The sequence below is a fragment of the Erinaceus europaeus genome, chromosome 8 (assembly GCF_950295315.1).
Source record: "Erinaceus europaeus chromosome 8, mEriEur2.1, whole genome shotgun sequence".
In the NCBI taxonomy this organism is placed as follows: Eukaryota; Metazoa; Chordata; class Mammalia; order Eulipotyphla; family Erinaceidae; genus Erinaceus; species Erinaceus europaeus.
The window spans coordinates 108,474,307-108,489,678 of record NC_080169.1 but is presented as its reverse complement, the minus strand read 5'-3'; positions in this window follow the sequence as shown (position 1 = coordinate 108,489,678).

The window sequence follows — 15,372 nt, the reverse complement described above, 5'->3', positions numbered from 1 at the left end:
ACACAACCTATCAAAATATTTGGGACACAGCTAACGCAGTAATGAGAGGGAAACTTATAGCCATACAATCACATATTAAACACCAAGAAGAAGCTCAAATGAACGACCTTACTGCACACCTCAAGGACTTAGAGGAAGAGGAACAAAGGAACCCTAAAGCAACCAGAAGGACAGAAATCACTAAAGTTAGAGCAGAAATAAACAACATCAAAAATAAAAGAACCATACAAAAGATCAATGAAGCCCAATGTTGGTTCTTTGAAAGATTAAACAAAATTGACAAAGCCCTAGCCAGACTCACCAAACAAAAAAGAGAGAAGACTCAAATTAATAGAATTGTAAACGATGGAGGAGATATCACAACTGACACCACAGAAATCCAGAGAATCCTGCGAAACTTCTATAAACAACTATACGCCACCAAGCTAGAGAATCTGGAAGAAATGGAACAATTCCTAGAAACATATGCCCTTCCAAAACTGAACCAAGAAGAACTACAAAATCTAAATGCACCAATGACAGCCAAAGAAATTGAAACCGTTATTAAGAATCTCCCCAACAACAAAAGTTCTGGACCAGATGGCTTCACAAACGAATTCTACAAAATTTTCAGGAAACAGTTAATACCCATACTTCTTAAGTTATTCCATACGATTGTAGAAACAGGAAGACTCCCTTCCACCTTCTATGAAGCCAACATCATCCTGATACCAAAAGCTGATAGGGACAGAACAAAAAAGGAAAACTACAGACCAATATCTGTAATGAAGATAGATGCCAAAATATTAAACAAGATCTTGGCCAACCGGATACAGCAACATATCAAAAATATTGTTCATCACGACCAAGTGAAATTCATCCCAGGAAAGTAAGGCTGGTTCAACATCCGTAAGTCAATCAATGTCATTGACCACATCAATAAAAGCAAAGCCAAAAAACACATGATTATCTCAATAGATGCAGAGAAAACCTTTGACAAAATCCAACATCCATTCATGCTCAAAACTCTACAAAAAATGGGAATAGATGGGAAATTCCTCAAAATAGTGGAGTCTATATATAGCAAACCTACAGCCAACATCATACTCAATGGACAGAAGCTGAAAGCATTCCCCCTCAGATAGGGGACTAGACAGGGCTGTCCACTGTCACCATTACTCTTCAACATAGTATTGGAAGTTCTTGCGATAGCAATCAGGCAAGAGAGAGAAATCAAAGGAATACAGAGTGGAAGGGAAGAAGTCAAGCTCTCACTATTTGCAGATAATATGATAGTATACATAGAAAGACCTAAAGAATCCAGCAGAAAATTACTGGAAGTTATTAGGCAATATAGCAAGGTATCAGGCTACAAAATCAATGTACAAAAATCAGTGGCATTTCTTTATGCAAACACACAATCTGAAGAAGAAGACATCCAGAAATCACTCCCATTTACTGTTTCAGCAACATCAATCAAATACCTAGGAATAAAGTTGACCAAAGAAGTGAAAGACTTGTATGCTGAAAACTATGAGTCACTACTCAAGGAAATAGAAACTGATACCATGAAATGGAAAGATATCCCATGATCATGGATTGGAAGGATAAATATCATCAAAATGAATATTCTCCCCAGAGCCATATACAAATTTAATGCAATACCCATCAAAGTTCCACCAAGCTTCTTTAAGAGAATAGAACAAATACTACAATCATTTATCTGGAACCTGAAAACACCTAGAATTGCCAAAACCATCTTGAGGAAAAGAAACAGAAATGGAGGCATCACACTCCCAGACCTTAAACTATATTATAAAGCCATCATCATCAAAACAGCATGGTACTGGAACAAAAATAGGCACACAGACCAGTGGAACAGAATTGAAAGCCCAGAAATAAATCCCCACACCTATGGATATCTAATCTTTGATAAGGAGGCCCAAAGGATTAAATGGAAAAAGGAGGCTCTCTTCAATAAATGGTGCTAGTAAAACTGGGTTGTAACATGCAGAAGAATGAAATTGAACCACTTTATCTCACCAGAAATAAAAATCAACTCCAAATGGATCAAAGACCTAGATGTCAGACCAGAAACAATCAAATACTTAGAGGAAAACATTAGTAAAACAGTTTCCCACCTATACCTCAAGGTCATCTTTGATGAATCAAACCCAATTGCAAGGCAGACTAAAGCAGAAACAAACCAATGGGACTACATCAAATTGAAAATCTTCTGCACATCCAAAGAAAATATTAAACAAACAAAGAGACCCCTCACAGAATGGGAGAAGATCATCACATGCCATACATCAGACAAGAAACTAATCACCAAAATATATAAAGAGCTCAGCAAACTTAGCACCAAAACAGCAAATGACCCCATCCAAAAATGGGCAGAGGATATGAACAAAACATTCACTACAGAGGAGATCCAAAAGGATAACAAACATATGAAAAACTGCTCTAGGTCACTGATTGTCAGAGAAATGCAAATTAAGACAACACTAAGATACCACCTCACTCCTGTAAGAATGGCATACATCAAAAAGGACAGCAGCAACAAATGCTGGAGAGGATGTGGGGACAGAGGAACCCTTTTACATTGCTGGTGGGAATGTAAATTGGTACAGCCTCTGTGGAGAGCAGTCTGGAAAACTCTCAGAAGGCTAGACATGGACCTTCCATATGACCCAGTAATTCCTCTCCTGGGGTTATACCCCAAGGACTCCATAACACCCAACCAAAAAGAGGTGTGTACTCCTATGTTCATAGCAGCACAATTCATAATAGCTAAAACCTGGAAGCAACCCTGGTGCCCAACACCAGATGAGTGGCTGAGAAAGCTGTGGTATATATACACAATGGAATACTATGCAGCTATCAAGAACAATGCACCCACCTTCTCTGATCCATCTTGGACAGAGCTAGAAGGAATTATGTTAAGTGATCTAAGTCAGAAAGATAAAGATGAGTATGGGATGATCCCACTCATCAACAGAAGTTGAGTAAGAAGATCTGAAAGGGAAACTAAAAGCAGGACCTGACCAAATTGTAAGTAGGGCACCAAAGTAAAAACCCAGTGGTGAGGGGTAGACATGGAGCTTCCTGGGACAGTGGGGGGTGGGAGTGGGTCGGAGGGATGGGTCACAGTCCTTTGGTGGTGGGAATGGTGTTTATGTACACTCCTAGCAAAATGTAGACATATAAATCAGTAGTTAATTAATATGAGAGGGGGAAAATCGATTGTATGTCTCAAAGTTTCTCAAAAGACAAACTGAATCTTTTTAATATATAGGCTATGTATGCGGACTCTCTCAAAAGCCTAGACCAAGTAGATTAGAAGCATCCAATAGCACAGCTATATACAAGATACTGGATACTCTACAGCAAACCATAACAAAGGGACTTTTCAAAGTTAACCCAATTAACAAATAATGTGATGATAACATTAACTATCGATTGTCTTTTTGAACCCTAAGACAGCAGGAACCTCACATCTCCACTATAGAGCCTCTACTTCCCCCAGTCCTGGAACCCTTGGATAGGGCCCACTTTCCCATATGCATCTCCCAATCCAAACCAAATATTGCATCCGCCGATCACAACCTAACCAACGCAACGATTGCCACCTCAGCATGCTTCACCTCAGACTGTGTCCAGAGACTTCACGTGTGGAATGACAACCCTTCAGCTTCATTACTCGGGTGAGACCTTTCCTTTCATAGTATACTCTAATTTCATTTTTTAGAAAAAAACAAAGTCACTTTTTAACTTTCATTAAGTATAGCTTCTTTGATTTCAGTCATTTTGGCTGAAACACATATATAGGAGAGTAGCCTGCTGTTATGTGCCACATGAGTCTTCTCAGACCAAATTCTAGTAAAACTATCTAGCTAACCCACATAAACATAATGATTTTTTAAAAAAAATTATTTATAAAAAGAAAACATTGACAAAAACAAAGGATAAGAGAGATACAACTTCGCACAGTTCCGACCACCAGAACTCTGTATCCCATCCCCTCCCCTGATAGCTTTCCTATTCTTTACTCCTCTGGGAGTATGGACCCAAGGCCACTGTGGGGTGCAGAAGGTGGAGGGTCTGGCTTCTATAATTGCTTCCCCACTGAACATAGGCGTTGGCAGGTGGATCCGTACTCCCAGCCTGTCTCTCTCTTTCCCTAGTGGGGAAGGGCTCTGGGGAAGTGGTACTACAGGACACATTAGTGGGGTTGTCTGTCCAGGGAATTATGGTTGACATCATGCTAGCATCTACAACCTGGTGACTGACAAGAGAGTTAACATACAAAGCTAAACAAATTGTTAACCAATCATGGACCTAAATGCTGGAATAGTGCAGATGAAGAGTTGGGGAGGGTCCTCCATTTTGTAGACATATTTTAGTTAAATTCCAAAGGGTCTGTGGCTATATTAGGGGTTTTTTTTTCCTTTTTCTTTTTGCCCCTGAGCCTGAATTCTGACATGCCAGTGGATCCAAGTTATTGTCTAGGGAGATGATGTCATGGCTGGAAAAAGGACCAGAAAGCTGGATCAGGGAAGAGAATAGTTTCCTAATATAAACAGTAAACATAACGATGTTTAAAAGATACTAAATTTGAAGACTTTCCTACAATAAGACAATATATAATTATTCTCATGTAACTCTATTTAAAACATTCAACTTGTTCACCTGGGAAAGTTCTTGCTTTGATAAGTGTGTAACCCAGATTCAAGTCACAGCCTCTATAACACCGAAGAAAGCTTAACTGGTGTATTCTCTCTCTTCCTCTCCCTCTCCCTCTCCCTCTCCCTCTCCCTCTCCCTCTCCCTCTCCCTCTCCCTCTCCCTCTCCCTCTCCCTCTCCCTCTCCCTCTCCCTCTCCCTCTCCCTCTCCCTCTCCCTCTCCCTTCCCCTCCCCCTCCCCCTCTCCCTCTCCCTCTCTCCCTCGCCCTCTCCCTCTCCCTCTCCTTCTCTCTCCTGTTTATCTGAAAAAAATCAGCCCAGTATAAATTCTATCTGGCTATCACTACCTACAACTACATATAGAGAGAAATGCAATATTATTTTATAAAGACACAAATTTCTCCTCTGCATGTGAATATAGCAGTAGACAGCCAGTCTTTTAGTCTGGACTGGGCGAAAGGATCCCGGTTCAAGCCCCTGGCTCCCCACCTGTGGGGGTGGAGGTTGCCTCACAAGCAGTGAAGCAAGTCTGTAGGTGTCTTGCTCTCTCTCACTATCTCTCCTTCTTTTCTCAATTTCATTCTGTTCTGTCCTATCCAATAAGAATATAAAAACATGTCAGCCAGGTGCAGTAGATTCATAGTGTAGATATCAAGCCCCAGTGAGAAACTAAAGGTAAAATAAATAAATAAAAATAACGAAACAAAATAATATAAAAAATAGTTATGTGTGTTATGAGAGAGAAACAGTGGTACTACACAGCCTGAGAAGAACTCTGCTTTGGTAAATATAGTTCCAACGTTCAACCCAAATCCTGTGGTTACCCACTATGGCACCTCATGGCTATAAGATAGTTCCATCCTTTTTCCATTACAAAGTTATTATTTTTTATAAGGTAGTTTTGATCAAAGTTAAAATAGAATGAGGGCCAGGCAGTGTTGCACCTGGTTAAGCATACATATTACAGTGCTCAAAGTCCTGGGGTTCAAGTCCTTGGTCCCCACTTGCAGGGGAAAAATTCTCGAGTGATGAAGCAGGACTGCAGGTATATCTCTGTCTCTTCCCCTCTATCTACCCCCAATGTCTCTCTATATCTATCCAATAATAAATACATAAATAAATAAAAATAAATAGCTAAAATAGAACTTGTAAAATAAAAAGTCATAATAATGAAAACTAAAAGTTTATGAGTCATAAAGAGGAAATAAGCATTACTAAAGACAAAAACAGTAAATTAGGGTATGTCAGTAAAATTATCTGAAATGTCAAAGAAAAAAATAGAGAGAGAGATAAGACAGAGGATGGGAAAGACATAATAGTGATTACTCACCCAAAAAGGTAATAGCAATCTTGCTAACAAGCATTAGTCAATAACTTATAATAATAAAATGGATGAAAAATAGCAATCATCATGGTTGGTACACAAATCTCACAGTTTAATGAAATAAAGCCTTGACAGATGTATGGCAGTAAAATTACTAATAAAAAGTCCCATTTATCCTGACAGCTGCTTTTCTAATAGCTTCAATGTAAACAAGAGGCAAAGTGACACATTATATTCACTGAGTTGACAGTAAATAGGTGTCAACTTAAAATTTCATAGACAGAAAAGGCTGCCCTTCTAAAATAAAGAAAAGTTAGGTAAAAATATTATTAGGCTTAAAAAATATATGATTGCAAGGAATTTTTCCGGCAAACCCTGATCAAATGAAAAATGTCATTTGAGAGGAGAAAACTACTCCACATGAGAAATCTACCATGAAAGGGGCAGTGTCAAATAAAAATTAATTGCAAGTATGTGGATAAACCAATGCCAATTTTAATACATAAAAATAACAACATAGGGGGGTCGGGCAGTGGCGCAGTGGCATGTGGCGCGAAGCGCAGGGATCGGCATAAGGATCCCTGTTCGAGCCCCGGCTCCCCACCTGCAGGGGAGTCGCTTCACAGGCGGTGAAGCAGGTCTGCAGGTGTCTATCTTTCTCTCCCCTTCTCTGTCTTCCCCTCCTCTCTCCATTTCTCTCTGTCCTGTCCAACAACGAATTGTGTCAACAAGGGCAATAATAATAACCACAACGAAGCTACAACAAGGGCAACAAAAGGGGGGAAAAATGGCCTCCAGGAGCAGTGGATTCATGGTGCAGGCACCGAGCCCAGCAATAACCCTGGAGGAGGAAAAAAAATAAATAAATAACAACATAGGACCAAAGAGATAGTGCCAATTGTAACACAATAGACTCTTATGTGTGAACCACCAAAGGCCTCAAGTTCAATTCTCTTGACACCAATTAGAAACTGAACAGTACTTCAGTAAAATTAAAAATAAATGGTGATAAAGAAAATAAAAAAATGGGGGCCAGGTGATAGTGCACCTGGTTAAGCGTACATATCACTATGCTCAAGGATCCAGGTTCAGGTCCCTGCTCCTCACCTGCAGGGGGAAACTTTGTGAGTGGTGAAGCAGTGCTGCATGTCTCTCTCCCTCCCCTTTCCTCTCAATTTCTTTCTGTCTCTATCCAATAAATAAAGATAATAAAAATTAAATATATATCTATTAAAAATAAAATAAAATAATACAAGATTTGCAAGCAAAATTATGTTAGATGCTAGAAAACACAGTGATGCTGGGGAAAATGGAACATTTGAGTTAAAAACTTGTAAATTACTTGTTTTGACAGAAGGAGGGGTAGGACTATTAGCTCTAGAATTGGGTGCAGATTAAAATTTTAAGAGTGATCTCTAATAATATAAAATGGAGTATAGATCTTTCAAATAACTAAAAAAGAGAAATGAAATACATAATTTTTTAATCTTAAATTAAACACATAAAAAATAAGATGTACAGCAAGTAGAGAGCACAAATAACATGCATAAGTACATTAGGGATTAAATGATTTAAATAGTTTAAACCTCTGTACCCTCTCAACAACTTCTTGAATCCTCCTTTTAGAGTCCTTGGTTCTCCTGTTTATGCTATACTCAATGTATTACCACATTTTCTTCCTTCTTTCCTTCTATCCTTTCTTTTCTCCATAATTTCCACCTGTGAATGAGATCATCTGCTATTCAGTCTTCTCCCAGCTTCTCTTACTTAACACAATCCCTTCGAGTTGCATCAAGATGTAGTCAATGATACTGTGTGACAAGACTTTGGTTCAAGTCTACATTACTCATTTGCAGGAAGGTAGCTTCATGAGAAGATGAAACAGTGCTGCAGGGGTTATCTCTCTCTCTCTTTCTCTCACTTTCTCTGTCTACATTATAAAATAGAAATGGAGGGCTTAGGAGAGAGCATAATGTTTATGTAGAAACATTTCTATACCAGAGGCTCTAAAGTCCAACTTCCAGTCCTCAGCACCACTATAAACCAGAGTTGAGCAAAATAATATTGAAAAGCAGCATTGCTGCTGGGAGTGGTGGAGTCATCTTGCTTGCACACAACTTGCACACAACTTTAGTACCAAAAATATATAATAAATAAAACAAAGTAAGTGTATAAGACCCAAAATGTAACAAAGGAGATTTCATCATTTATTTTTGTGTGCCTGTATTACGTTTGAGGACACAGATTCCTAGTTCATGATCTGACAAGCTAGTGGACATGTGATTCAATGTTATGACTTTTAATTGGTTAACCATTTTCCTTGCTATTCAGCCTCCCATCCTCCTATACTTTAATAGTTCAAATATCAATACTTTTTTAAATTGTTCCAAGTACCTGAGTAAGTTGTCAAAACAAGTCTATAAGAGATTGAAATTCCCTAATCTAATCAAAGAAAATGCTGAATATGGCTGACTGTCAAGATGAGTTACAGTTTTTAGAAACTAAAAGAATTCAGGAAAAGATATTGAAAATATTCTCCACCAAACATTGCATTTTATTAAGTTCAATGAAAGCCTGAGAAATCACAGGAGAATTATTTTTGTTTCAGCTTCAGTTGGTTGTTTTCACTCAAATAATCAAAATGTATGTGGCAGAAAGTCCCAATTTCCTATTGAATTGTTTTATATGAGAATATACCATGAAAATAGTTAAATTAATAAGTATTATATATTAATTTTATGGAGTTTTTTTTCTCTATCCATAGCACATTCATATACACAGAGTAATATTTTCTTGACTTGGTATTACTTGTTAGGGAAACAAGGTGTACTACTTTCATTCTCAAAAAAAGGATTTTTTTTCTTTTGCCTTCAGGTTTATTGTTGGGTGGGGCTTGGTGCCTATACTACAAATCCACTGCTCCTGGTGGCCATTTTTTCCTCTATTGTTGTTTCTGTTATTGTTGCTGCTGTTGTTGTTGGATAGGACAGAGAAAAATTGAGAGAGAAGGGTAAAACAGAGGAGGAGAGGAAGACACCAGCAGACCTGCTTCACCCCTTGTTAAACAACCTCTTTGCAGGTGGGGAGACAGGGGCTCAAACCAAGATTTTTTTTTAATATTTACTTATTCCCTTTTGTTGCCCTTCTTGTTTTATTATTGTAGTTATTGCTGTTGTTGTTATTGATGTTGTTGGATAGGACAGAGAGAAATGGAGAGAGGAGGGGATGACAGAGAGGGGGAGAGAAAGATAGACACCTGCAGACCTGCTTCACCACTTGTGAAGTGATTCCCCTGCAGCTGGGGAGCCGGGGGCTCGAACCGGGATCCTTACCCTGGTCCTTGTGCTTTGCTGCCACTTGTGCTTAACCCACTACACTACCGCCCCACTCCGAAAGCAAGATTTTTAAGCTGGTCCTTGCATTTCACATTATGTGCACTTAATTTGGTGCATTAACGCTAGGCCCCCAAAAGGATATTCATTAAGTAGGTGGATGGTATTCTAAAGAAACATAGATATTGATAGAATGAAATAAATAGAGCTTGTGTCTGAGGAGAAACTTTAATAGTCATTAAAAGAACCCAACACATCCATCCAAAAAGATCTGTGTACACATATGTTCTTGGCAGCACAATTTGTAATAGCCAAAACCTGGAAGCAACCCAGGTGTCCAACAACAGATGAGTGGCTGAGCAAGTTGTGGTATATATACACAATGGAATACTACTCAGCTGTAAAAAATGGTGACTTCACCGTTTTCAGCCGATCTTGGATGGACCTTGAAAAAATCATGTTGAGTGAAATAAGTCAGAAACAGAAGGATGAATATGGGATGATCTCACTCTCAGGCCGAAGTTGAAAAACAAGATTAGAAAAGAAAACACAAGTCGAACCTGAAATGGAATTGGAGTATTACACCAAAGTAAAAGACTCTGGGGTGGGTGGGTGGGTGGGGAGAATACAGGTCCATGAAAAATGATGAATGAATTAGTGGGGGTTGTATTGCTAAATGGGAATCTGGGGAATGTTATGCATGTAAAAAAAAAAAAAAAAAAAGAATAGAAACGCAAAGCAGAAATTGACTGAGTTTGGAGTATGGCACCAAAGTAAGAAAGCAGAAGTATACTAGAGTTTACAGTGAGTACCTCCCTAATACTTCCTCTCCACTTTTCCAAGCTTTGGGTCCATGATTGCTCAACAATTTGTTTGGCTTTGTATGTTAACTCTCTTTTCAGTCACCAGGTTCCAGGTGTCATCAGGATGCCGGCCAGACTTCCCTGGATTGAAGACACCACCAATGTGTCCTGGAGCTCAGCTTCCCCAGAGACCCATCCTACTAGGGAAAGAGAGAGGCAGACTGGGAGTATGGACCGACCAGTCAATGCCCATGTTCAGCGAGGAAGCAATTACAGAAGCCAGACCTTCTACCTTCTGCAACCCTCAATGACCCTGGGTCCATGCTCCCAGAGGGCTAGAGAATGGGAAAGCTATCGGGGGAGGGGGTGGGATATGGAGATTGGGCGGTGGGAATTGTGTGGAGTTCTACTCCTTCTACCCTATGGTTTTGTTAATTAATCCTTTCTTTAATTAAAAAAAAAAAGAATTGAAAAAAAAAAAGAAGATATATGGATATTAAAAAATCAAGATATAGTAACCATCATTAGTCATTGTAGAATACTATAATATATAATGATGAGTTGCATACAACCTTATCCATAGAAGAATTAAAAGGAAAATTAAATGCTTTAAGGATGTGGGATAATAATATTTCTCATGTTGATAGAAGTGAAACATGGTGTAATAATTTTGAAAATACTTTGAAAGTCACTTACTACATAAACATATTACTTAGCCAATCTATTACTAGATATGTGTCAAGGAGAAATAAAAATATACATTCATAGAAAGACTTATACACCAATTTTTGTAGCAAGTCATTCATAACAGCTTAAATCAGAGAGCAACCCTAGATAATATATGAGTTAGTGAATGAATATATGTATACAATGGAATGCTGCTTATTATTTTTTTAAATTTATTTATTTATAAAAGAAAAGATCATGGGAATATCTCAAAAACACTCTGATTCAGATGCAGAAGAACATATTCCATTTATATGAAATGCTAGAAAAATAGAGAAATATAAAGTAGACCCTTGTTTATCTTGGGTGAGGGAGGTAGAAGACTGCTTGTTGCATGAAAATAAGGAAGAGAGAAGAGGGAGAGTAAGAAGAAGAAAAAGAGGAGGAGGCAGAAGCAGAGGAGAAGGGAAAAAATATTAGGTACTTTTGGAGTGAGAAATATATTCTGTATAGTGATTGGGGAAATAGCTACATAGATACTTATATATTTCAAAACTTACCAATGCTTATACTTTTAGAAGTTCTTTTTTTTTTTTGTTTGTTTTCTCTCACTTAACATGAGTCTTTCAAGTTCTATTCACCTGTAGACGGAGCTTAAGAAACAAAAAGAGAAGGAAAAACACAAAGTAAAACTTGAACTGGGTTTGTTATGTTGCAGCAAAGCAAAGGATTCTGGGAAATGAGGGCATGGAAGGGACTGGGGAGTCTTGATGCATGATGGTGAAAATAAACCTAAGGTCCAGGTGAGCCTGTTTTGCAGACACCTATCATAATGAGATGAAGAATATTACCCATGCATCAACAATTATACTATATGCCACTAGCCCTTGAATAAAATGATAAAGGGGGTGAATTATATTTCAGAAATATTGAAAATATTTTAGACACATAAACACAAAGAAGTTATTTAGTAAGAATTAAATGTATGGCCAAACAATTAGAATATAAGAACTTCATTTTTTTAAAGTCAGTTAGTGGCGGATATAGTAATAGTCAGTGAATTTAGGGAAAGGTAGAAAAGAAAGGAGGAAGTCAGGCCTATGGCTCTGAATCAAGCTTATATTTCCATTACATGATCATTTTTTTTATCATTTTATAGACAGGTTGTTTACAGTGCATTCATTAACAGATGAGTACAATTTCTCATTTTCCTATGAAGTTCTCTGCAGAACACTCTCACTCAAAACCTAGGTCCATTTATAGCATATTTGTCAGAACCCCAAGTTTTGTTTCAATTCTTCTCTTCCTTTCCTTTCCCAAGTTTTTTGTTTTATTGCAATACACCGTGTCTGATACACATTTCACTTTGTGTTCTCCCTTACTGTGCCTGTTGCCTAAATCCCATGTATCTGTGACACAGTGACATCATTCAGCATTTGCCATTCTCTTTTCAGCCATTGTTTTTTGTTTTGTTTTGTTTTGTTTTACCTGTGACTGTTCTGATCATAAACTATTGCCTCTCCAATGAAACAGCTAGAAAAAAAAAAATGAATGTCAATGTAAATAAGAAAGAAGTAAACATGACCAAAGATAAGAGATGTTGAGACACAACTTAGCTCAGTAAAGGTAGGAACTACCACTTGATATACTCCTAGCTACTTATCCTTGGCATTAACTGTGTAAATTATACAAAATCAAATTATAGAAATATCTATAGGAATCTCATCATAATGCAAGAAATGAGACTGTCACTAATTAGAACACTGAAGATGGTAGAATTTGACCAGAACATGTGATGGAAAATATCTTAAAATTGGGGGCTGGGTGGTGAGACACCCAGTTAAGCACAAGTAGTACCAAGTACAAAGACCAGAGTTCAAGTTCCTGCTCCCCACCTGCAGGATGGAAGGACACTTCACAAGTGGTGCATGTATTTATCTTTCTCTTCTTCGATCTCCCCATCCTGTGTTAATTTCTCTGTGTTCTAAAAATTAGAAAGCAAAAAAAAAAAAAAAGGAAAGAAAGAAATTTGAGAAATTACTGACAGATTAATAAAGAATGAGCAGAGGATCAGTGAAATAGCTCACTTAGTGTACTACTTCTTCATATGTATAGCCCCGGTGGAGTGCAGAATCCACCACATTGAACTTCGGTGCTGTGATCTCTCTCACTCTTTCTCTGCCTTGCCGCCTCTCTGTATCAGTGTTGAGAAATAAAATAAATAAATAACTTCTAGGCAGTAGAATAGCATTTATCATAATCCACTCCAAGACAAAAATAATTGTTTAAAGGGATTGATTTTGTGTCTAAATAGACCATAGAATGGAGTCCAGGTAGACAAGAAACTCAAAAGTTTATGTCTGCTCTGAGAGAGAGAAAACACATGCAAGTCTGAGATTCTTCTATTTCTGTTTCCCTATATTTGTTAAGATGGATAAGTTCTTTGCTTCACTGAATACAATACTTAAAACAAGTGTAAATTAAATGTTGACTCAGTGTGATTAAAATATAAATCTAAATGCAACATTGAGAAAACCAGAGAGTGAAAGGTTAGAGGGATCAATTAAACATGTATATATACAGTTTAGAAATGAAAGACCTCTGGGCCTTCTTCCTCTAGAGGTGGATATGGAAAAAAAATCCTAAGTTAGATTGACAGCTTACTTAGGAAATTGTCTCTACTAAATGAATAAGGGTATTTTTTGCTGTATTATTTAACTTTTTGATACTTCTTCCCTCAAAGGAATGTCTGTAAATGTATACCCATAATAGTTTCAGTTGATTAACTGAAGAACACCTTAACAATCTTAACACCTTCAGTTAAGATAACTGAACCTTTCTCAAATGTATTATCAGTTCTAGGGGAACACATTTAAAATCAAAGTAGTAGAAGGCCCCACACACCTGCACATGCATATATTAGAGCTCATATAATACCATACACACGGACTCAGAGTCAAGCTCCAGGTCTCCACCTGCAGGGGTGGGGGAGCTTCATGAGTGATGAATAAATGCTAAAGGTGTCTCTGTCTTTCTCTCTCCTTCTTTATTCCCATTCATTCTTGTTTCTCTCTGGCTCTATAAACATTAAAAATAAATCAATGATAAAAGATATGTTAAAAAATTAAAAGGGGAGGGAATCGGGCAGTAGCGCAGCAGGTTAAGCACACGTGGCACAAAGTATAAGGACAGGAATAATGATCCCGGTTCGTGCCCTCTGCTCCACACCTGCAGGACAGCAGCTTCACAAGTGGTGAAGCAGGTCTGTAGGTGTGTATCTTTCTCTGTCCCTCTCTATCGTCCCCTCCTCTCTTCATCTCTCTCTGTCCTATCCAACAATGACAACAACAATAAAACAACAAGGATGACAAAAAGGAATAAGTAAGTAAATGTTCAAAAAAATCTAATAAAGAATTTAAAAAGGGAGAAATACATCCTCAGGTTATTATTATTATCATTTGCTAATTCAAAAAGGGCAATGTTTATTTAATTATTCTAGATCAGTTGGTAATCCATTTGCTCAATAACCAAAATGACTTCATAGGGATGATTTTGACTGAAGAGTTCTGAAATACCTGAGGTCCTGAATCAGGATTATGTATAAACTAGCTGAAGAGAATTTTCCATTTCTTTAACTTTCATTTGATGACATTATTCAGAATGGTCATTTTTTCCATTCTATTCAATTCCCAATGTCCTTGGAGGAGGAAAGTTAAAAGTGCTACCCAGTGCGGATCACAACCTAATGAACACGAGTGCCACCCCAGCATGCTTCACTTCAGACTGCAACCAGAGACTTCAGGTGTGGAATGACAACCCTTCAGCTTCATCACTCGGGTGAGACCTTTCCTTTCATAGTATTATTCTCTAATTCCATTCCAGGTCGTCCACTCCTCAATAAAGTCCCCAAACCTAGATATAGTCCAGGTCCCCTGAGATAGAGCATAGGTTCACCCGTGCCCATAAACTAGGGGAAAAATATATACCTGAAAGCAGAAGTATACAAGAGCATGCAGGGAATACCCCCAACACTTCATCTGCACTATTACAGTCTTTAGGTCCATGATTGTTGAACAATTTGTTTGGCTTTGTATGTTAACTCTCTTTTCAGCCACCAGGTTCCGGATGCTGACCACACTTCCCTGGACAGACGACACCACCAATGTGTCCTGGAGCCCCACTTCCTCAGAGCCCCACCCTACTAGGGAAAGAGAGAGGCAGACTGGGAGTATGGATCAACCAGTCAACGCCCAAGTTCAGCAGGAAAGCAATTACAGAAGCCAGACCTTCCACACTCTGCAACCCACAACGACCCTGGACCCATATTCCCAGAGAGATAGAGAATGGGAAAGCTATCAGGAGAGGGGGTGGGATGTGGAGATAGGGTTATGGGAATTGTGCGGAATTGCACCCCTCTATTCTATGGTTTTGTTAATGTCTCCTTTCTTAAATTAATTAATTAATTAATTTTAAAAAAGTGCTACCCAGTATGTCTAGGAGGGGGCCATGTGGTGTCAGTGTGGTTCAAAATGCCTAATGGAAACTGCTGTGGGTATTTTTTTTTCTTTTCTAAATCCGCCACA